Here is a 23,327-nt window from a genome sequence, read left to right as displayed (position 1 = left end):
CGGCGGAGCAGATTCGTCGGCGAGCTGGTTACGAGGCCGACGACAACGCCGACGACGACGACGACGCGAAACCCAGGAACGGACGCCAAAGAGCCATCTGTGTAGCCAGCCCTCCTCCACAGTCTCTCCTCCTCCCTTCCATCATCCTCCCTCGCCCGGAGAGCCGACAGCGCGCATGCGCGGCGGCGGAGCAGCAGATTCGTCGGCGAGCTGGTTACGAGGCCGACGACAACGCCGACGACGACGACGCGAAACCCAGGAACGGACGCCAAAGAGCTGCGCTCTAAAAAACTGTATTAACGCGATAGCGTTAAGGAGCTCGTGTCGCAGAAAAGCCGGTGTCGTCGGCGTCGGGTGTCGGCGTCGGCGGCGTTGACCATGAGCGATAAATCACGGCAGGCGTTTCATAAATAAAAAGCAACTTCCAAGATTGGCCCGGTGGGAATCGAACCCGGGTCTCCGGAGTGTGAGACAGAGACGCTACCGCTCAGCCACGAGTTCGATGCTTCCAAGCGGTGCAAACGCGCCTCTAGTGAATGCGGTGTTGCCTTCGAAACCAGCCGTGGAAAGTTGTACTGCGGTGTATATCGGTAATTATGAACATGTAACGTACAGAAGTCACAATTACACGAGTTGCGAAGTGCGTTTCCGCTGCATTTCTTTTGCGCTTTCCGCACACGCAGAGCCATCTTGCGGCAAACACAGAAGACCCCCTCCTCTCAATGTACGGCGCTGCCCCGACAGGAGGCGCGCCGCGCGCGCATTGGGACCGCTGCCAGGCGCGTCGCGGGACTCCCTCTCCCCTGACGACGCTTCGCCGTGCTTCCGGTTTAGATTACTATCTATCTCTCTGCCCGTGCCGATCACGACGTTTGGCTGGCGTAGATCGTTTCCCCTTCGAGACACCGAGTTCTTTGGTTCGTTTCGTTCGCTCAGGCGCACGTTTCGTTGTCGCGCCGAACGCTGCGTTGCTCGACGTTCACCGCGTGATAGGTGGGCGCTAAGTCCGATGCGGGGCGCATCGTAAGTGATTGCTGTGCCGTAGCGCATTGTCTTATACCCCTTTTTTCATTACCTTTTCACCAAGTTTTCGCTTATTAAAGGAGTAGCAGCAGTCAAACGCGTTGATTTTGCATAGGCTTTGCATAGGTTTTGCATTGTTATTTATTTATGTAAATAAATAAATAAGATGTTTTTCACACTATGGTGCAGAAAAGACTTCTCCGCTTTTGCCAGCTGAGAGTGCCCTGCCTACCGTGCTATAGGCCGCCGCACTCGTACATGGTTGGGGCTCTTGCGCTTGCCTCAATCTCCGGATGCACTCCTTGCGGAGACAGACAGGTTACACCATGGCGGAAGGGGTTGCTTATCCCTCTGTCTTGTTACCGGAGTCCATTCAAGCCACATCCATAATATATATCATAGACCCGTACGTTTTGAACGCCGAAGCGCGATAGCGGAGCAAACATGAAATTTCTGGAGAAAGAAATGCACACTTGTAACCTTTATAGCTCCTGGTAGGTACCGCTTTGAGTTCGATGAGTTATTTCGGCACATGATGGTGCCCAGATTGTAACCATACCGCTGTCAAGAACAGATGCAGCCACAAGTCTTCTCTCCCTCGCACGTGAGCTTACGCTAACTCTGTGCAACACCAGTGAATTCACGAACACACGTCTTCACAGGTTGGACCCAAGTTTGCAACCCCGTCTTCCACCAGGGTTGCCACGAGTGGAAGCAACACATCTGTGCCGCCTATGGCTCGGCGTGGCATTCACGAACTCCTATTCCTTCCCCATTGAAATGGCCGACAGCCCTGCTTGCGACACCTGCGGCTGCGAAGAGACGATCGCGCACCTCCTCTGTGACTGTCCACGTCACAATGTGCAAAGAAAAGTGCTTGTGACCGTGATCGAGAAACTGGACAATCGCAACTTCACAAAAGAGAAAGTTCTAGAACACTGGTCCAGACGTGTTTCGGCACTCAAGGCCTTAAGGGCTTTGCTCAATTTCTTAAGGACATGTGAACTATGCGAACGCCTTTGACGATTGTTGCGCGTAACATCGCGTTACTGTGTGCATTTTTATTGTTTTTTTTTGCTCTCTTCCTTCTCCTTTTATTCCCTTTACCCCTTTCCCCAGCACAGGGTAGCCAGCCGGTATTTACACTGGCTAACCTCCCTGTATTTCCTTCCCTTTTGTCTCTCTCTCTCTCTCTCTCTCTCTCTCTCTCTCTCTCGATGAGTTATTCCTACTAAAGCAGAGTCAGCCATCTGAAACGTGGCCACAACCACTCGCATTGACAAGCGTATACTACCGAACTACGCATCTCTGAGCGTCGCGCGGAAGGTTAAATTTAGCTCCGGCGGCCCCTGCGCATGTCACTGCCATGATCGATAATGGCTTCTTTCTTCTGTGCAGCGATACCAAAGTAAAGCGCGTGTCCAGTAACGATTGTAAAGACATCAATGCTACGTTCTTTCTTTACGTATGGTTTTAGCTATTTACCTTCTATGCTGACCGAAGTGAAAAACATTTCGCGTCTGCAAAATGTGAAGTCGGAGACGTCACGTGAGGGCTGTTTTAAGTTAATAACAACTGCACGGAGAAATCTGTTTTCTTTATACGCCTCTAACTAATGAAAAATCGTACTCCTAGGCTCCCTTGTTCTCCCGATTACTGACTTTAGTAAGCTGCAAGAATGCTTCCGGCACGTGGACGTCTTGCCTGACATAAAGAGCATCAACATTCCACCACTACTAACTCCTCCTATTCAATTATCGTCGCATCCAGCCAGTGTTTGACGTAGTTTGTCTGGTACGCTTAAAAATGTGCCGATCTCTTAGGGAGTTATAGCATGCAATAACAGCCCTCTAAGCGATGGCGACGCAGACAAAGCATCGCCACCAATAAATCTTTCTTTCTTCCTTCTAAGCGAATTCACACAGCTCCGTAATGGGCGCGCGTAAAACGAAGCGCTCCCTCCATGCGGGCAGCAATAAATGTCCGCTCGCCTGCCGACTCGGGAGTACGAAACTTTCTCCGACGAGCTGCGTGTGAGGCACATCCGCTGACGCGAAGCCGTCATTACATCTCACGGCACAGTGGCGACGCGGCAGTCGTGGGAAGGCGACGGGCCGGCTACAAATCAACGAAATGGCCCAAAAATCAGTCACATGCGGGCAGCGTACCTAAACGTTGTGCAGTCTTTAAGCAGCGTGGTATCTCTTCTGAAAGTGCCCAGCGGTGCTGACCGGACGGCGGTGCCGGCTATTCTCGCCCGACGGCGTTTAGGGCTTCACTGTAGCGACAGGCTAGAGAGACACAACAATATGTGGTGAAAAGGAGCGAGTGAGTGAGACGGCAGTTTAATTGCGAGACGCGGCTATCACAGTGGTTCGCTTGTCAGTACGTCCGCGGTCGACTTGGCCGGATACTCTGCAGAAGTGGCTTTTTATCATTGCACGGTGTTGTTCGAGTACGTGAGAGACAGCTTTACACGTGTCCTAAATTTAGCGAACATCTTGATGTTCGCTTATCAGAAATTACGACTTCAGAAATGGACCTTATTGGTGACTGGAGGGCAGCCGGGAGATAGCGAGATCATTCCACGGCCTAATGGCTAGACGGTTCCCTTGCTTAAAAGGAACTTCCAAATTAAGTCACCCGCATAAAAAAAAAACGTTATCACTTGGCAGTGCCTTTGCTTTTCGACAGGAAACTTGGCATCAAGTCAGTTGAGACAAACGCAGCATTCTGTGACTGCGGACCAATCAGCTTTTTGGGGGCGGAAGACGCCTCTATGTGTGTACTAACGACATTCTGTTCGGAGATACGCGTTGTAAGTCTCGGTTGCTCCGCTCTTGCAACCTGCGTACGTTGCTGGTACCAAGGATGTTGAGACCACGCTACGAAGGAAAGGTAATAATGGCAAAAACGTATGTGATCATGGCAACGTTAGTGCTCATGCCTTTCCGAGAGACTAAAAAAACACGTATGGAGGCAATGTAGCAATTTGTGAGTTTTTAGTGATTGTCATCACGTTTACCCTATTTATGAGCACTGACGTGGGGTTCCGTCCAGTGATCTCCAATTGCCACGCCCACACGCGCGCTTACTCTATGTTACACGCCTAACACTTTATTTGTGGTATCACAACACTTATTTCTCAGCCACCCTTGGCAGTGTATGTGCCTTCCATCAGCACGGGTACCTGTTCCGCGTGTCCCCATTATCTGCATCACTTTACGTTTTTATCTGTGCTAGAATACCTTGCAATAGCGCATGATCTTTTGCCTACACTTCCGCGGTGCTGCTGATTGACCTGGCGCGTAGCCCTTTCATTTAAAGCGAAGGTTTCTAGGCCCCTACCCTCAGCTTGGTGTCCGTTTCTAACTGGTATGGACTTGCTATGACAGCACTCATTTCGGACCACGCAGCCTGCTCCCCCAGCGTACTCTTACCTCTCATGAATATCATCTGTTCAGCTCCAGAGAGCAACGGAATTTGAATAATGGTTATGCGATACATGTATTTAGACTTAGTTAATTCACGCGGTGTATGACGCATGCGCATATAGTAGCAAGTGATTTGCAATCGCGGAAGTCGTAAGCACGGAGCCTTTCGATAGTAACAGGAACAGTTGAATGGCGAATAACTGAAAAAAAAAACGTACTCTGTACTACTAACAAATCATAACGAAGGAATTGGTGTCCTGGGAATAATACAGTAATATTGTCACAAGCTCTGTCATGAACCACGGCCGCCGCGCCGACAACCAGGTGGAAGAAAGAAGAGAACGACGTTAGTCAAGCTGCCTCGGGACCACTCCCGAAACGCGCCTATCAACCAGATTTATCTGTTTCTGCGTTAAACACTTCATGTGTAACAATATGACAGAAAGTGAAGACACTTTCGCTATAGTGTCCAATGGAGATTTAGAAATCTGCGGAAGAAGAAAAGAAACTTCCCTAAACGATAGGCGCGTCATTCTTTGTGTATATAATATAAATAAAACCTGCACATTCTAACTACCGTTCGTTGTGTTTCAATGCACTGTTCTCCAAGACTAAGAAAGCTTGTCTTATATTATAATAATGTTTTATCACTAATTCATCGAGAACGGCCTATCGATCGTCTGCAATTTTTTTGAGTGGTGTACGTGAGCCTTAAGGAACATGTAACGCAGCATTCTGAAAGAAACACAGAAATAATATCAAATCAAGTACATTGCTAGGTGCAGTGTCTCAAGTATAGCGTAAATGGAAACATTTTCTGATGATAATATAACTGTCGCTCGTACATTATTGCATGCGCGATACAGCGTGGTGGCTGCTGCACACGTGTCCGTTCAATGTGTATATGGTATTATGCATTGTTGTCGTCAAGCACGAAATGCTTTTTAGAAGCAAACTGCGACCGTGTGTCTGAAGCTTTAATGCTCCTATTTCTTGGGACATGTGGCCGTAAGTTCCTAAAGCGACAAGGTACGGTGTACAGAATGCCTGTTCCCAAATACAGACGCCAACCGACCAATCGTATGAGGATGAATCTCCAAGCAACTGCCAATCATGGTGATAACTACAGTGGAGCGCAGCTTGCATGTATTATTGACGAAGTGCGAAAAAAGGGCAATTGGAGTGGAATGCTGTAATCTTGATTGTGGTTTCGGAAATGGGGCGCACTGTCGTCACTTAGAAAGAAGCATCATAGAGCACCCTGCATCTGCATGGTTGCATCATCTCAAGCACGGAAGACAATGTATAATCGAGCTGACAGGCATTTAAAATTACAAAGATGGACCATATTTAAAGCGCAGCCGTACAGAATCCTTCCTAATAATTTTACTGAGCTAGAATTCCGTGACATCGCGCTGTCGTTGTAGAGCATACACCAAACCTTTTGGTTTATGAGCAGCAAAACCAGAATTTAAACTTTACAGATTCCGAAAATACTCTGCCGTTACATTACGATCATCCGCATCGGTTAAAACGACCACCAGCGCTAAAGCAGAACAGATGACCGTAGCCATCGCCATGACAGACCCCACTTTTACCCATGTCCTCACGGACTCGCGTGCCGCAATTCGGGCCTACCAAAGCGGCAACGTATTTAAAGAAGTAGCGCATATACTACTAGCGAGCTCAAAAAAAGAGCAAACGATGCATCTCCTGGTTCCGCGCTCCCATGGGGAAAGACAGTCACCGGCAAAAACCCAACCTCAATGAAACGGCCCACGACCGTGCGCGAGAACTTGCCCGCCGCGACGGTCCCACGGCCTCTGAGGGGCTGAACATTCAGTTTAATGAGCCACTATTCATTTATTAAGTAATCACCTCACGCCATCGAAAAGACAGAATCAAATACCCGCTCTCCCCCAGGCCAAACTCGAACGCGCGCAGGCGGCCGCGTTTCCAATGCTCCAAACGGACTTGTATCCGTCACGAGGCCTACTAAGTCACTACCACTCAGACATCGCGGCAAATTGCCCAGACTGTCCAGAATTTTATTGCTCGCTCTCGCACATGCTGTGGCAATGTACCGCGTTACCGAAGGGCCCTCTCTCCAGTGAGCCCAAATGGGGAGAAGCCCTCAAAAGCCCGGACCTCAAGCTCCAACTCAAGGCCGTCCAGAGGGCGCAAGAACTAGCGGACCGTCACCACGTTCCCGTCGCGACTTGGGCGTCGCCTGCGGTGTGGATCTCCAACGGTTTAAAATTCCTCAGGACCTCAATAAATTTCTTGATTGACTGACTGTTTTGGAGGGACGTTCTTGGAAAGGTATAGGCCAGATAAATGAGGTATTTACAGGAATACGTACCTATAGACATATTTCTTAATTTGTCCAAAGTTGGAATTTCAGCACACCATTTCCGCAAGTAAAAAGAAGTATACTTATTTAGTACATGAAGTTTGCTGCTGCTGCCGCTGCCGCTGCCGCTGCCGCTGCCGCTGCCGCTGCCGCTGCTGCCGCTGCTTAACATTGCCACGACAGCTGCCATCGCAATGTTAAGTTCGCGCCAGGTGCTTGGGTGCTCCTTTGGTCACCATGTCGTCAGGTTGGCCTCTCCCAGAAGCTTCTCTCGCTACCCAGGGCCTTATGAAGTCATGCGCCAAGTTACCAATGTAAATTATGAGATTTCGCCGTTACACTTTGATGCATCCTTAAGTCAGATGCCTGTTACGTCGTGTACGTTTCGCGGCTGAAGCCATACTTCGCTCGCAATTCTTCGCCTACCATGCGCCGAGACGGCGCTTCGCCGCCCGGGGGTCCTGGTACGCAAGGATGAAAGAAGAGGTAGGACGAAGATTGGAGACGCTGGCTGCTGAGTGTTTGGTGGTCCGCCATCTTAACTTCTCTGACTCAGCCTCTATACATATCGTAAATATACTCTTTCTATACTCGCAACAACCCCGTAACAATATGCTGAGTTTCAGCTATGTATTTTAGCTTGCTTTATGAAGATTTCCCAGAGTAATTCCCTCTCTACAAGTCCGAGCGCAACGAAATTCTTTGAACACCTAAGCAAGCTTACTTTAACAGATATATTTAATTATAGAATTTAACTTTTCAGATAGATTAGACTCACTACGAAGAGCTGGCAAAAATAGCAGTTCCAGATGGCGAAACACCGCTTTTACCTCTCACTGAAATTGACGCTTGACCATGGAAAGAAGCAATGGAAAGATGCATAACCTTGAGCACGCGGCTCCTCGGTCTGGCCTCTGAGATAAGTGGCACCCACGGCTTACCGTTGTTCGCTGAAAAAAATTCAGGAAGCCAACGTGTTGGCGCTTACATCATAGAGAGCACCACCAGGCGCACGCGTCGACTGCTTAGGCCCTGTTTAAAAGCTGTTACGAAGAAAATTCGGCAATTACCGACTAGGCGCCTTTGCGAAGGTTGCTACAGTAGTTTAGAGTACTCGTTTATGACGAATTGCACAAAGCAAAATTTCGCTGCATTTGGCCTTTAAAGTTAGGCAATCACGTCTCATGTTAGCGAAATCCTCAAAACGTCCTGTGCAGGCTGCTATTCATTCAAAAGAGCAAAACCAAAGAAATCCAAGTGACATTGGAAATTAAGGTGTCACTGCAGCGACGTGAAAGAGCGCGTCTCAACTTCGCCGACGCCCTCCGTGCATGGTAAGCCGTTTTTCTATAGTACCGGGCCAGTTTAGCGAAGCAACTGTGGATTTTAAACATTTTAATAATTTTACATCATAAGGAATACAAGTTCCTTCGCGCTAATCCGGGTTACTCAACTAATGTGAAATGAGTAGGAAAAAGAGACTGTTCTGTCCGACTTAGTTCGTTGCGCATCGCAAACGTTCACGCAGAAGGGCATCCCGCCACTGTAAACCCACTTTACTGACAGACGTCGAAATACTACCTACCACGCCCACACACCACATGCAGGATGCAGGCAGCTTAAAATGGAACCACACCGCAGAGGTAAAGACAATATCTTGCGGTAGTAGGGCACAGACGCTTATCTGACATAAAACAGGATATGACTTGAATGGAGGGAGAAATGCAAGGGGTGTAAATCAGCGATACGCTGAGGTTATCCAACACAGGAACAGCTTCGGTGAGGACGGCTTCCGCCAGCGCCATTTTGAGGTTGCCCGTGCCTCCTAGTAGTTCAACCGAAACAAGGTGCGAAACTAGCCCAGTATATGGAGAAGAGGAGTTGTTTGTTAAAAGTTCTCGCAGCACACCCAAGACTATAGTTTGTCTTTCCGTACGGCAGACACATCCTCGTTGTCAAGCTTTTGCTGGCGCCGTTGTAAGCGGAAGCAGGGTTCGAACATCTTCATTTCTTCTACCTGCTCTTGAGTACATCTCTCCCCATAAGGAGCATCGCTTTTTTCTCTGAGAATTGGCATGCTTTTGCCAGAACTATTATCGTTAAGGTTTATGACTTACTACGCGGTGGGGAGGATATAGACACCTGGGAAGCGGTTGGGGGGGGGGGGGGTGCGAAGCACCAGCTAAAGCGCCGCGCCATGATGTACGCCTATGCCTATGCACACGAAATTACGGTCCTGAGGTATATTGCAAGGCCGCCATCCTGAATTACACCTGCGAGCAACGTCAGCAGTACATTCACTTCCTTTCACGCACCAAACACTGCTTTTCATGTCGCTAAAAACAAGGCATCACATACAAACTCTGGCACCTTTATAGAAACACTCAAGAGCCGATGTTGAGGGTCATGTAGACGTGTGCGGGCTTCCGCGTGTTACCAGCGCATGATGGTTACGAGTTGATACTTAAGCTACCTTCTTTTTCGTTATACATTCTCTCAACGTAGGAAAAAAAATCAATTGAAGCCGACACGTTGGCCTCACTGAAGTTCATAAGCCTTTTATTGTGCGCGTTAAAATTCCTCGCTGCAATACAATTAGTTTTGTTGATCTGAAATCGATTAGGACGATTTATAGTTGCTACAGCGCAAAATACGAAGTGTAACTGGAGAACTAAAACGAAAGGATCAATATATTAACATATATGTTAAATGCCACGGTAGTACGTGCCAATAACCCTATCGGATTAAGAGGAATACCATAGTGGTAGAATACTGACCACCTAGGAATCTTTAGCGTTCACGTTTAATTATAATTAATCATTTGGTTTACACCCCGTCGATATGCTGCCACCCCAGTCGGCTCAAAACGTACATTTTTTTTTCACTAGCTAGTCGCCTTTTCCAGCTTTCTGCTACCTTGAATTTATCATTTCACTTGAAATATCGCATCCTACCGCGTTCAGCTCATTAATCCACGCATACAGTGTTTCGTTGTGTCCACACAATTATAAAATAATCAGAGCAAAGCACGCGCATAACTGCAAAGAACAGAATACTGCAAATCAATGACTAGACCGTCTTCATAATGAATGAGATGTATACCCTGGCGTTCAACTCAACAACTGCCGGGAGGCGGGGTTGAGTTGAAAACTTCAGAAACCAGAAATAGATCTTCCGGAACTTTGCAATCCTGCCTCCATTTAAGAAAGTGACACATCGTGCTTCGTAATGTGAACATCGCGATTCAGTAAATGATTACCACTCGACTTACCCACCTGCCCTCCTCTGCACAACAAAAATAACACTATACTCCGAGCGTCACACGAAGGAAAGAATTGATCTCTGTACGTACGTGGCTACAGAAAAGCGAAAAGCTGTCGGCATTGAGAACTGGCACTTCCTTCATACAGATCTGCCTTGCCGGTCAATCCTTAGCTGGCCTTAAACGGGCAATGGCTCATCGAAGCGCATTTTAATGTGGTCCCACAAGTGGGGCTCGTCAATAAATTTTTCTAGATTGATTTGTATACCACGATCGCTTCTCGAATTCGAAGTGGTGAATTAAAGCGAATAACTTTCCGTTTTCGAGGTGTTTGGGCTATTCACCGTTGGTACAAAGACGTCGAAGCAACAAGAGTGTGCTATCGCGGAGTCTAGTTCTCGCTGCAACTCGATTATATTATGCCGCTTTGAGACGCACGTGTGGTCGCGCGAGGCCTTTGATCCTAGATGCTGTCGTGGAGCATTGTGGTAGGACAGCTCTCCTGTTCTGTTCCACCACCCTCTGCCCCCTGCTGCGACTGCGGGAGACTGATTCGGTAGTGCGACAGAAGGATACGAGTCGCCTTCCGCACTGTCGGTCGCGCCATTGGAGACAACACGCACATTACCGATCAATCTGTGTGCACCGCGACCTACACATCCGTTAACAGCCATGCCGATTAGCTCCTCTATTTTCGGAATTGCACAAGGCGGCAACACATTGTACTTAGACATATTCACTGAAACCAATATACGCCTTCAAGTGCACCATTCCTTTAACAAAACGCATAGTTTTATAGAAGCTTCCGACCATTTGCTCTCCTTGACAATCGTCGTCAATTGTTCATTTCTGCACATTTTCTTATTATTTGGCATGAATTCTTGAAGAACTGTGAAATTACCTTCGGCAGTGACAGCGAAGTCTGCCAGCTTACACGTAACGCCGAACCATGCTTTCAAAAATGAGAAAAGTGACTCGCTATTCCTGTCCTGCAAAAGTGGATACCCAGCACAACTGTTGTAAAACCACCACTACAACTGTTGAGGGGGGTATTCAATGCTTTATTGATGGTTCGGATGGTTCTTTAGAGCTTGTTCTTTCTTGAAACTTATGCACTTCTGTGTGTTGTATGGGCGATTGCATTAAATGTATGCCCTCGTCGCTTCACTTTGCTGAGTGCTTGTAGCCTTTACATTACGAGGGAGATTAGCCATTGCATTTTTGCTTGCTTAGGGGATATGTGCCATTAATGACAATGATAGTTTTTGTTGAGGGACGGACGCGAAAAATGCTCACTACCAACAGGCTAACAGCTTCACCGTAAAAGCATTTATTCCATTAAATTACGCTAAATGAAGAAGCCCTGCACTGCTTCTCGATGTCTGTGTGAAGCTGCGTAGTTTGTCTTCGGGGCTGACGCTGCAGTGTCACAGCACTGCCTTTGACGCGCTGCAGATGTGAGGACGCCGTACTCTTTACTAGCAGTGTTGTTCAGCTGTCAGAAATTCACGTGGCCACAGACGCGAGTGATATGCCGGAACCGTAACCAAAGGGCACCGGAAATAGCTGTAAGCTATTTTTTATGTAAAACGAGAAGATATATTGTGCGTCAGCCGTGCTCCCCTGATAGTGAATTAAGCTTGCTGCAGGAGCTCGGTTTGGCGGAGGCAATGAATACTCGTCTTTGACAGCTTGTAAGCGGTGCGTCCACCGGATTTATTCAAAAGCTAAAGCAGGTTTGCCATGTGGCATTGGCACCGTCCCAGTCCGCCGTTGCTTTCCTTCGAAGACAGAGCAGGGGCATTGACCCCCACGCCGAGGCAAACTCGATTTCCGGAGCAAGGAGCACGACTCCACGGGGGGGACAATGAAGTGACGGGCGGTAACTACAAGCTGTTAACTATGTAAAGATTAAACTGTTTCTAGGCATTTCTTTCGTCTCAACTTATACAACACTTGAAATAAAGGGAGTGATGGCGATGTCTTGTGGCACATGCCTATTATCCTTTCGTCTTGCTTATGTACCGCCGTCAGCACGCTTAACGCGAACGCTCCGCAGCGTGGGCTGGACCGGCTTGGACAGACGCCAGCGCTGCGAAGAGTCCGGCCACAGTTGGACGCTATTGCCGAGATGATATCTCGGTATGTTTGCGGCGATAGCTGGAGCGCAGCTCGATTTGATCCGTCGACTTGCATTTTGCTTGTATCTGACCGGCAGGCAGGTTGCTGTTGGAACCTCAGTGTTGACACCCGTTATTGCAACTGGGTCGCAAGCCCCAAGGGTAGCGTTGGCCTGGCGGCCTGGGGCACTACTGGAAGCATCCGAAGGTCCTGGCAAAGCATGATTCGACTGCTAACAGAACAACTTGTTTATTCTAGCATCGTAAAAGAGCGGCCGGTCAGGTCGACCGAAGTGGAGAGACGGGAGAGCACGAGCACGTTACTCAACAGAAGAAATCGGAGCCTCTCTCTTGGCGTCCGGGGGCAGCTGCTCTTATACTCTCGGAGTTGAGGGCAAGAGGGAAGGTCACGGGACTACGTCACGTGATGGTGGGGCCCGGACACGCTGAGAGACACGTTGGGACAAGGAGGTGACGCATCAGCCGGGCCGGCGCCGGTCAGACCTCCTCGCTTCACACTGGGGGAGCTCCTCTCCCCGGCTGCCGCGCTTTGACAAGCGTGGGCACACACACACACACGCACACACAAAGACACGTGGCACTGAACATGCCGGGACGCGCTCGGCGGGGATGCGTCGCGGCCGCTCCGAACAGGCCAAAATGTCCGCCGCTTTGAACGAAGCCCCGACGTCCGTTGCATCCGCGCCAGCCATATCGCGCGTCGTAGACGAAACGTAACAGTGCGCTTATTTGACAGGTCCGTTCCGCCAAGTTTTGCTCGTGGCTGCTGTCTCACGCGCGCCCAGAGAACACGTGGCTGTTTGGTTATCTCGGCAATGGGAGATGGTGCGCGGAAGACAGCGCGCCTGTCGAGTCTGTCCTCAAAGCTGGCGCTTGAAGGAATTGATAAATAGGAAAAGCAGAGCAAACGCAGGTCTGCGGCATTTGCTAAGGTTGGACAATATATAAATATGCAAAAGCGGTGGTGTAGCTGTTCCTGTTCTTCTTAGTTTTCTAATTTTCGGACAACACGCCTCGGAGTGTTCTCGCAGGTTAGTGTCGGGCTTCCTGTTTAATCAATATGCGCTGGATCTCCTGCACTGGAACGAGGGAGGATGGGCTGGTAACACCATCTAGTGTAGCAGAGCTTAGCCAAGCAAATACAGAGCTGTAAGAATAACCAGCGATTGCAGGTTGTCGAATATACTATGAACACACAATACTGCGCCTGCAGTACTGCGTTGTATTTTTGGAGTTCACCGTGATTCCTGTGTATGTTGCAATAATATGCCAATAACTGATGGACAGATCATGATAACTGCAAACTCCAAAGACAATTATTTATGTTAGAATGGGAATAAATCTCTTGCTGCTGCTGTTCGTAATTTCACGTGGAAGTTCACCGTTAACTGCACAAGTAGGGATTTGATAAAAGTTACCTACGGGCCACTCACCTGTTGACTTGTTTATAATTCTTTGCGACCGAGGAGATAAAGACGACGAAATTACTCAGTGCTAGAGCGCACCTGTCGCAGCTAGCCAGTTTTCGTCAAATTTTCATCAGTCTCTGGGGCGCTTTCCGCGTTCTGGCGTGAGGCGATGGACGCGGAACGTTCCGCAGGCTCGTGCTGCCAGAAGTCTGCAACTGCAAGCTCTTCTATGAGCCAAGGTACCTGGTCAACCACCAGTGAACGCTCAAGAGAGACTCCTACTCCTGTGGCCATGGATGCAGAGCTTATTGCCGGCCCCTCTGGCCAGATTACTACATCGACAAGTTCCTCAACGAAACGAGGCACCTGGTCCAGCACCAGCGAAGACACAGAGATCTACTCAATCACGGGGGACGACTCATCCGATGACAGTTTCGTGTCGGTGAGGAGCCGAAAGGCCAAAAGGAGGCTTATGAAGGCGTCGACACCAGCGAGTACGCCAACCATGCAGGCAGGTAGTGAACGCTGGCCGCACACCATCCTTTTCATGCCGGTGGATTCTTCCGTCAACCTTCGAGCATTGAACAGGCAAGCTCTCTCTGTTTTTCTTGAGGGAAAGGCGCCAAACGAAATCAAGGAAGTCCGGCTGAACACACGAAAGAATGTTCTAGCTGTCAACACAACCCGTGGAACCACGCTGGAGACACTACGGCAGATAACAGATTTGGGCAACATAAAAGTACGACCGGTCATACCTATGGATGGGGCCTGCACTGCAGGTGTGATCTACGATGTTGACTTGGCTATTTCGAACTCGGACCTGGCAATTCTGATCAAACCGGCATACGAAGGAGTGGTCATCACGCACGTATGCCGACTCGGCAACAGCCGTTGTGTGAAGATTGTGTTCAAGGGGGATTCCATCCCTTCGCACTAAAGGTCGGTCGCTTCCGAGATGTCGTACGGTGGTTTGTCCCAAAGCCGCTTCAATGCCACAAGTGCTTCAAGATCGGGCATGTTAAGGGCGCCTGCGCAAACTCCCCAATTAGCCCCGGTGCGCGGAATCACACACTGTAGATGTCTGCCGTGCAACAAACTTTAGATGTGGCAACTGTGAAGGCACCTATGAAGCGACATCTAAAGAATGCCCAAGAATCAAAAAAGATTGCGAAGTTCTGAAGCAAATGGTCAGGGATAACTCAACCCATAGAGAAGCCTCAGAAAAGATCCGGCGTCAACGTCGTCATCGCCGGAAACGCTCAAGACAGAGTGGAGCTCGTGCGCCGCTTGCGCCAACGCCATCATTCTCAAATAGAACGCCCGAGAGCACAAGGAGGCCTCAGACGGGAAAGGCTGCCCCCGTGGAACAATGGCCGGCGCTTGCAAGCTCTCAGTCTTCTAAGGAGCCGCCACGCTTGATGCTCCCATCGAAGCCCGCTTCTGTTGGTGAGGCTTCAACAGTCGACTACCAAATGATCCCGCTGCTGCGATCCATTGTGAATGTCATCAGGGCTATGCTGACAAGCACTGACACTCCATCTGCTCGAAGTGGACTACAAGTGCTCGACGCACTGAGCCCCGTCCCAGCAAGCCTTCAGTGAAGCCATGACTGACAATCACCAGTCATTTCGTAAGGAGGTCAGAGAAGCGTCGATCCTTCAGTGGAACGCGAGAGGTCTAAGATCTCACATCGCCGATTTTCGTCAATTTATTCTCACTAACCCATTTCCAATCATTCTCATCTGTGAACCAAGATTATCCCATCCAATAAGACTATCCGGCTACGACACAATATTCTCATCAAGCGACATCAAAAGTAGCAAGGTCGTCGTGTTTATTCGCCGTCAACTCACTCACGTCGTCCACCGGTGCAACCTCATGACGACAATCAGTATGTGTGCACGACTGTTAAAAATAGGAAAGTCACCTTTGCACAATTGAGGGTGTATCTAACTCCATCAAGTCGATTTGACGCCAAAAGACTAGAAGACATCTTAAAAACACAACCTGGTCCATGGATTATCACCGGGGACTTCAACGCACACCATAGCATTTGGGGAAGCTCAAAGGTTAACGCGACGGGAAGACGACTTGCTTCATTAGTTTCCAACAATGGTCTCTACCTGCTGAATGACGCGAGTCCAACATTTCTGCGCGAAATAACGTACAGCAGCTGCCTCGATTTGACTTTCGTCTCCCACCGCCTCGCCACGCATGTTAAGTGGTTTTTGGACATTGAAACGCACGGAAGTGACCACATCCCCACTTACCTCAAGATCAATGGGATATCTAACACGTATCCGTCCACCACGATACGAAGAATAGATTGGACTGTCTTTAAATCCCAGATTGAGGACGCTTGTCAGAAAGGCCTCTCTTCTGGACTTCAACAAGCTATCGAGAAAACGGCACAGACAACCACGCGCACACTCACGTGTTCTCTAAGGTATTCTGAATTCGACCTGGCATTGGAGCGGCTTCATGCGATTCGCCGTCGTGCCGAAAGAAGATATGGACGCACTATGTCAATTCAGGATCTAAGAACAGCCAGGCGAATGCAAAAGAAGATACAACGCCATATGGATAAATTAGAGGCTCAGCGGTGGTCGAAATTTTGTGCGTCGCTAGATCCCCGCAAACCGCTATCTCAAATATGGAGAACTGTGCGAGGTCTACGTTCTGTTCCGGAACAGCGCTTCCCGTTTAAGGCCCTAGCATTATTCCAGCGCTGACAAGACATTGATGTGGCGGAAGACTTCTGTGCTATGATTGCGGGCTAGCCAACTCGCAGAGGTTCGCTTACATTGAAGCGTATTCCAGATTCACTAGATTCACGCATGGATTTGCCTTTCACGACGCAAGAGCTTGACGCGGCGCTCGCCTTATGTAATCGGTCGTCGTCACCTGGTCCGGATGACATATCCTAACGCATGCTATGTCACCTTGGTGAACGGGCACGAAGTGCGCTCCTTAATATCTATAACGAGTCCTCGCAGGAAGGCAAAGTTCCCCAAGATTGGAAGATCAGCCGCCTGGTACCGCTTCTGAAGCCTGGCAAGTCTCCCTTAGAGATTACTTCATACCGATCGATTGCACTGGCAAGTTGCGTTGGGAAGGTCATGGAGCGAATGATCCTCGCCAGGCTTGAGTGGTACCTTGAACATTACGAAATCTACCCGGACGCCATGGCTGGTTTTCGACGTCACCGATGTTCTGTCGACGACGTTATCGATCTGGTAACCTATGTTCAACACCAAAAGATGTGTAAGAGGTTATCCGTCGCAATGTTCTTAGATATAAAGGGAGCCTACGACAACGTTCTTCATGACGCCATACTTGAAGCATTGGAATCGGTGGGCCTAGGCGGTCCATTATATCGTTGGACTCAGTTATTTCCATAGGCGGTCTCTATTTCTTAACACTGAAGCTGGCCCAACCTCGCAATATTATACGCACCATGGAGTTCCACAAGGCGGTGTCTTAAGTCCCACGCTTTTCAACCTTGTACTCATTGTTCTCGTGGAACGACTTCCGAAAACAGTTAAAATATCAATGTATGCCGATGACATCTGCATCTGGGCATCTGGTGTGACACGGCCGCAAGTCCGCGCCAGGCTTCAAAAAGCTGCCACGTCAACATCGGCGTACCTAAATGAACAAGGCCTCAAGATCTCACCAGAAAAATGCGCATTGGTCGCGTCTAGCCGAAAGCCAATGAGATCATACGATGTCTCTATCGACGGTCAAAACATACCTTATGCCAGGACGCACCGATTCTTAGGCGTAATCATTGATCGTGACCTCTGCTGAAGTCCTCATGTTGCCTAACTAAAGAAGCGCCTGACGGATATCTCTAATGTGTTTAGGTTTCTTGGAGGAAATGTCTGGGGTACTTTCAGTACATGCAATGATGCAACTGTCAAGGACGCTCTTTCTTTGGTATTTGCGATACAGCTTGCCTGTGCTGACCAACACCTCCAGAAGTAATATCCGTACACTCGAAAGCGTCCAGGCCCAGGCACTTAGAGTGTGTCTTGGATTGCCGCGGTGTTCGTCAACGGCTGGAACAATTGCCATTGCACACAATTTCCCAGCCAAGACCCATATAGTCATGGAAGCGCTCAGAGCATACGTAAGACACCTTGCTCGAGCCCCTGCCCATCATCTAGCCTCACTGCTAGAGGATCGACCACGTGCTTCCTTTTGTGAAACAGTCCTGGCTTATCGTGCATGCCTTCCATCAGGTTATACAGCTCCAGCGAAAATTCCATTTCCACCATGGTGTTTGGCTCAAGCAAAGGTTCGACTAATGGTACCAGGAATACGAACAAAAGCCCAACTCTCGTCTCCAGCCCTCAAGCAGCTTTCACTGTTCTTGCTGTACGAGACGTACAACGAGCATCATCATCTCTATACTGACGTTTCAACCATGGTGAATGGGTCTGCAGGATCAGTGATCTTTCCTGCAAAACCTTCCACCATAAAGATTCGACTATGTCACCAGACTACATCGACTGCCGCGGAGCTTGCTGCTATTCGTTGTGCACTTCGTGTAATTTCTGAAGAACTACCCAAGAAATGGAGCGTGTTCACTGACTCCAAGGCTGCTCTTCATTGTTTGGTTTCTGCCTTATGCCGAGGACCCCACGAACAACTAGTTCTAGAATTCAGACTGCTGCTTCACCACCTCGTCGAGCAAGGACACGACATCACGTTGCAGTGGATTCCAAGCCACTGTGGCATAATGGGCAATGAACAAGCCGACGCAGCAGCACGATCTGCACACGAGGAGGGCTTGCAAGACCATTCCATTCTCAAGAACAGACGCTGCAACGAAAACTCGTGTGCTTGCGAATGAAGCCATCGAAACTTTATGGAACACACCAAGCTTAAAGCATACACGTCTACACCGACTGGACCCATCCCTTCGACTTCGACCCCCATCTGGACTCTCGACTCGAAACAGCTGTACTTTGCCGACTGTGGTTTGGTGTCGCCTACACAAGATCCTTCGCCTTCCGAGTCGGTATGGACGACAGCACGGCTTGCAGTCACTGCGGTGGCGAGGAGACTATTGAACACGTGCTTTGCCACTTTCCTAGATACAGCGTGCACCAGCTGTCACAAGCGACCGCGTTGGCAAGCCTTGATGACAGGCCACTTTCAAAACAGTCAGTTTTGGAATGACGACGTGAACTGTCGTCGCAGCAAAAGTCGGTCAAGGCTTTGTTGACTTTTCGACGTTATAGTGGCCTATTAGAAAGACTATAATGACCCTATTTCGTCGCTTTTCATATTTTTTCTCACGCTTTCATTTTTGTCACTCTCTTCTTTCCCTCTTTACTTCCCCTTTTTCCTTCCCCTAGTGCAGGGTAGCAAACTGGACGTTAAGTCTGGTTAACCACCCTGCCTCTCTCTCATTTGCATCTCTCTCTCTCTTTGCGACCGAGCCATCCATTAAAGCTAAGCTGGCTAGGTGCTCAAGGTGCAGCCATTCAAGGTATAAAAATGCTGTTGCATAGTGCTACGTTTGATACTGGGTTATCTTTTCTACTAAATATAAATGTGTTGTAGTGCTTCAGCTTCACATGGGTGGGTACCCACGCGAAAGGAGATCGCGACAAGGTATGTGTAATTTGTCGTCGTAAATTTGTCGTCGTCCCGGTGTAGCATTCCCTCAATTGCAATGCATAGCCTTCGTTCTGAGCAGTTGTAGAGGGTAATTATTGTTCCACAGGTTTTTTTCACAACCTGTAGCTCTGGCCTACATTTCGTGGGGCTGGAGGAGACGCGGAATGCCCGGGAAAAGAGTGCTTTTGCCAAATTGGGTGCGCGGAGTCGAAGCTCAGGTGCTTGCCATGTTCCTATCTTCGTTGTCGTCTGCATAGAAGAATAGACGCGTCAATGTAGGTGTACCACAAAAGCTCCGCGCAAGTTCGCAATAAAATTCAGAGCTTCCGCAAAAGCGATGGACTCAGCACTGTGCGCACTGGTGGCGTTCTCGACCCTAAACTTGTGCACTGCGAGGAGGCGGGCCCGCGAGTCGAATGCCACATACGCCGCACACTCTCTCTCTCCTTGAGACCGAGCCATCCATTAACGCTAAGCTGGCTAGGTGCCCAAGGTGCAGCCATTCAAGGTATAAAAATGCCGTTGCGTAGTGCTACGTTTCATACTGGGTTATCTTTTCTACTAACTATAAATGTGTTGTGTCGTCTCAGACATTGCTCCCCCGTATCCTAGTGTATATCCTGCTCTACACAAACAAAGCCACACTCGGCAGCATCTATAGGATATTATCATTAGCTTGTCACCGCCGCGAATGATCATGTGCAGCCCTTATGCACAGATGGCTATCATGAAGTCGGTTTTAGTCTCAGTGGCCCAAGCTCATACTTTTCTTTGTAGCCACAAAGAAAACCAACAATCTCAATGGAAGGTAAAAGGGTGATAACCACCGACTCTGCGAAAACACAGCCGCGTTTGTTTACATTGTCGATGTAACTTTTAACAATTGTCTTCCACATGCGCCAAATGTTTTGCAATGGCTGCAACCATTGCTTACGCCTAGCCGTGTAGTGAGGGTGGAGAAGGGGGGGGGGGGAGGGGGGGGGGGTTAGCGTGGTGCTACTTGCGGAACAGCGGGCGTTTGAGGAGCGCCCCAGCCTCCACACCCTTCAGACTTGAGGGCTAAGTTGTGCGATCTGAGTAATGTGTAATCGCCTTGCCTACTGATTACAAACAATTTGTGTTGAAACGAGGAAGGGTGCCCACAATTACTATTCGTCGAGCAGAGTAAGTTCTTAGGTGGTTCAACAAATGAAAGCGTGTTTTGAGAATTAATTTACTGTCAAAATACAGTCGAATAAAATATTTTGAAAGACAATATGGATCGCTGAAATATTAACTTGGGAGTTCCTCTTCCTTTCACAGTTAGTGAGGCATGTTCAGCTTTTATCTAAAACTGTTACAGCGCCATGTGGAAAGGCAGAAACAAGCAGAGCCCGCCAGAAGGAGGAACAGATCGCTGCAAAAAAAAATTACAACAGCATTGTGTTCGTTCTTTTGGCCGCCTCTGCTTGTTCCTGACTTTACATGTTGCACTGTACCACTTTTATAATGCAATACCAACTCGCTAAATCCTCAACCATAGTGAACTTCAATTTTTATCCGTCTTTGCAGTCGACTTAAGTACTGGAAAGATGTCAGGTAAACTCGGAACACTTAGCACATGCCTACGGACTTTTGCGAAAGTGAACGAATAATACCGGGAGCGTTCCATGCAAGCTTGATGGGCACATGCGAAGATACTTTTGTGGTGCAAATTGTAAATTTGACCGTTCTTTTCATGCGACACATACTTTCTCAGGAGCTCGGATATTCAACCTGAAATATTAGGTTTTTCAGCTTCAGTGAAGGATAACTTCTGGACCATGGCAGGGAGTACGCAGGGGTCAAGTTATCTTTAATGTAGCGCGCTTCAGAAATATGAACCCATTTCTCCTGCAAACGATACTGAAATACCACTGTGCAATAACCATTTTTTTGCGTTTTAAAAGATTATAAAAAACAAGCTGCATTTGTTCTGTAGCGCCTTAGTAAACAGTAGATGAAAAAATAGCTTCAATCTAGCATGATAGCTTTTACTAGGGGAGCTGTGTTTGCCAGAGCCCTCGCTAAGATAAGTCGCCTTGTTGATACATTGGAGTAGGCAGAGGTTTTCCTGGTTTGTTCGCACTTGGTAAGTTAAACGCTATAAATTCCAGTGCAGGCTTTTTTTTTTCTAATGAGTGCCATGTCCACTACTAAATAATTGGTTGTGAATGCTTCAGTTATGGCGGCCATGAAAAGCATGTAGCTGGCCTGGACAGAAACGTTTACCCACGTGCTGGGAAACGTTCTGCAGTTCTTTCTTTTATCCTATTAGAAACATCATTGACCTCTAATATGATGCTGTAAAGTCATATTGAAATCTGCTGCCCGTTACTTTGGTTGTTATGCAGGGGAGCTTCCACTTGTGGAGGGGAGCTTCCACCCCCAAGAATAGCATACGCAACCGGGGTGATTGCATACCAAAGGTGCACAGAGGATTATTGTTTGGTTCCCGCGCTCGAGAAGCCATGCGTTATCGCACAGTGATCCAAACAGTGAGTGACCGTATATCAGCAGTGAAATATTGTGCGAGCGCAACGAGGGTGTGTCCGTTTCGCTCGGCTCAGTAAAGCTGCTACGAGGTACAAGATATAAGCCGCCTCTATTATGTTGCAAAATTGCACAGCTAACGAGAGTGTGTATGATTAGTAAAGAATTCTCATTAATTACGCTACATCAGGCACAAAGAGCAGCGAAAGCAGCGTGCTTGGCACAGCGAATACAAGTGATCCGACGCTCTTTTTTGTGTTCCGTGGAAGAAACGAGAGGCAGAAAGAGTGGTAATTATTCGCCATTTAACGAGAGAAGGCGCCAGGCGTACCCTGACGTGCCCTGTCAAAGGCGAGACTTAGCCAGTGATTACGCGGCTCGAAGCGCCATCGCCGGAAATTACCAAGTTTGCGACATAACTCACAAGTTGTTTGCTAAAGTCAACCAGAGGGCGCTGCTTGACACGCGGGTGGGAATGTCGCTTAACGAGGGCGCTTGGCGACGAAGGTCACGCCTTCGGTGTTTGCTGTGCGCGGCCATAGAGGCGCGAACCATGTATTATTAATGAAGTTCCGTGTTTGACGGAAGCCCGTCTGGTCGGGATGAAACATGGTTAAAAGGTAAACAAAAACCCGGGGCACTTCGCCGACCAAATAAAGATTTAAAAGAAAAGAAGGCGTTTCGGCTCCCACACGGGAGCCTTGTTCACAGGTAAAATAAACAAAGGTGCTCGAGCAGCTCGCTTAAATAGTCTTGAACACGTGACGCAGGCAGCGCGCATACACTGACGGCAGATTGCCATCGCTCCTGTTAAGAGTGTGTGGCGTAGTCTGAATCATGAGGGATTCAAGATAAAGGCGTCGAGATAGCCCTTTTTCCCTGGCAAGGACACGTGCCTTCCCCCAGTCGATTGCGTGGCCGCTTGAAGTGGCATGCTCAGCCAGAGCACTGGATTTCACAGTTTCTTTTTTAACGTCATAATTGTGCTTTTTAAGACGCCTTTCAAAGTCACTAGTTTCGCCAATGTACACGTAGTCGCAATCCGCGCATGGGACAACGTACACAACACCTGGGAATTTCTCTTTTGGTAATTTGTCCTTAACATTGACGAGTAATTGCCGTAGTTTCTGGATTGGAATGTGTGCCACTTGGAACATTGTATGAACGCAGAATACGGCTTAGAGCTTCACTTGTGGACGGGATATATGGTATTCCGGCGCGCTTTTGACTAGAGGCAGCATAGGGTAACTGCAGACGTGCCATTTGTCGTTCGACAGCATTCAAGAAAGAGCACGGGTAACCACAGGCTGATAGTTCCCGTCGTACCACGCTTACGTCGGCTGCGTAGTCTTCTTGTCCCGTGCAGATTTTCTCCGCGCGTCGTAGAAGTGTCGAAACCACTGCCCTTTTGTGAGAAGCAGGTTGCAAGGAGCCGAAATGCAAGTAGCCTCCTGTGTGAGTTGGCTTTCTGAAAACTGCGAACCACTACGGATATCCTTTGTTCAACAAAGGATGTCCGTAGTTTTCTGGGCTTATGCTCTTATTCCGGTGATTTGTGAAAAA

At 48.6% G+C, this 23,327-nt stretch overlaps 2 protein-coding genes across 5 annotated transcripts in view; one reads left to right on the top strand and one right to left on the bottom strand.

Moving 5' to 3' along the window:
• LOC135918530 (ipis-1-like) overlaps window positions 1-23,327 on the top strand; it is a 187,602-nt gene that overhangs the window by 51,070 nt on the left and 113,205 nt on the right. The gene's annotated exons all lie outside the window — the stretch shown is intronic.
• LOC135918531 (uncharacterized) overlaps window positions 1-23,327 on the bottom strand; it is a 141,982-nt gene that overhangs the window by 51,106 nt on the left and 67,549 nt on the right. The window contains exon 1 of one of the 4 annotated variants that reach the window (XR_010569672.1): window positions 3,192-3,206. The exons of the other annotated variants lie outside the window; for them this stretch is intronic. The gene's annotated coding sequence lies outside the window, so the exon portion shown is untranslated. Of the gene's footprint in view, window positions 1-3,191; window positions 3,207-23,327 lie in introns of those variants that run through there. 4 annotated transcript variants of the gene reach the window in all.

Source organism: Dermacentor albipictus, unplaced genomic scaffold (assembly GCF_038994185.2).
Source record: "Dermacentor albipictus isolate Rhodes 1998 colony unplaced genomic scaffold, USDA_Dalb.pri_finalv2 scaffold_15, whole genome shotgun sequence".
Taxonomy (NCBI): Eukaryota; Metazoa; Arthropoda; class Arachnida; order Ixodida; family Ixodidae; genus Dermacentor; species Dermacentor albipictus.
Note: the sequence above shows the minus strand (reverse complement) of the source record. Positions and strands in the feature narration are given on the sequence as shown.